A 1,309-nucleotide genomic window follows, 5' to 3' on the forward strand; every position below is an offset into this window, starting at 1 on the left:
GTGATATTGGTTTTATTATAATAATAGCATGCTTCTTACTCAACTTTAATGCTTGAGACTTCAACAAATCTTTATACTCCATATAGATAATTCAAACTTACTTCTACTGGGTCTTGCACTAGCCACAGCTGGAAAATTTGCCCAGTTTGGTCTACACCCCTGACTACCCTCAGCAATAGAAGGTCCCACACCCATTTCTGCCCTACTCCACTCAAGCACAATAGTATTAGCAGGCATCATCTTACTCATTTGCTTCTATCTTTCAACAAAAAATAATAAATTTATTCAGTTATATTGTGCCTAGGAGCGATCACTACATTATTCACAGCAATATGTGCCCTCACCCAAAACGATATCAAAAAAATCATTGCTTTCTCTACCTCCAGTCAATTAGGCCTAATAATAGTGACAATTGGCATCAACCAACCTTACTTAGCATTCCTCCATATCTATACTCACACCTTTTTCAAAGCCATATTATTTATATCCTCAAGGACAGCCTTGATTTTCTACATCGATCATTTTTGAGACCAACGCCCTCCTAGTTAATTCTATTAAACATCTACTAATTGGAAGTATTTTTGCTGGTTTTATTATCTCGAACAATATCCCCCAAACAACAATCCCCCAAATAACTATACCCTGTCACCTCAAACCAACCTCCCTAGCCGTAATTATACTAAGCTTTATCCTGGCACTCAAAATTAGTAACATGGCACAGAACTTGAAGTTCAACTGTTCATCAAACATTCAAGTTCTCCAACCCCCTAGGATATTTCCCACTATTATACACCACCTAGCCCCTTATTTAAACTTAACAACAAGCTAAAAATCAGCTTTTTCTCTCTTAGACTTAATCTGGTTAGAGAACATTTACCAAAAACCACTTCCCTTATTCAGATAAAAACATACATTAGTATCAGACTAAAAAGGATCAATCAATTAATTAATTCTTTCTTTCCTTATTACTTTGCTCATCACATAATCTTATTTAATTTCCACAATTTCCATAATAACCACAACACTGATCAATAATGATCAACCAGTCACAATCACTAATCAAGTACCATAGCTATACAGTGCTGCAATCCCCATGGACTCCTCACTAAAAATCACAGAATCTCCTGTATCATAAATTACTCAGTCTCCTAGACCATTAACTTTAAATACAATCTCTACTTCTTCATCCTTCAATGTGTAGAAAATTCTTTAATTTTCTGAAAATTCCTTAATTAAGCCAGAAAGAAATATTCCTAAGACAGTCTTCTTAGAAACCCAAGCCTCAGGATATTGCTCAGTAGCCATAGTC

At 35.4% G+C, this 1,309-nt stretch overlaps 1 pseudogene; it reads left to right on the top strand.

The window, feature by feature from the left end:
• Positions 1 to 526: 526 nt before the first annotated feature.
• On the top strand, positions 527 to 1,035 carry LOC145539583 (NADH-ubiquinone oxidoreductase chain 5 pseudogene; annotated as a pseudogene).
• The last annotated feature ends 274 nt before the right edge of the window (positions 1,036 to 1,309 follow it).

This window comes from Giraffa tippelskirchi, chromosome 2, assembly GCF_054371585.1.
Source record: "Giraffa tippelskirchi isolate mGirTip1 chromosome 2, T2T-mGirTip1v1.2.pri, whole genome shotgun sequence".
NCBI classification, from domain to species: domain Eukaryota; kingdom Metazoa; phylum Chordata; class Mammalia; order Artiodactyla; family Giraffidae; genus Giraffa; species Giraffa tippelskirchi.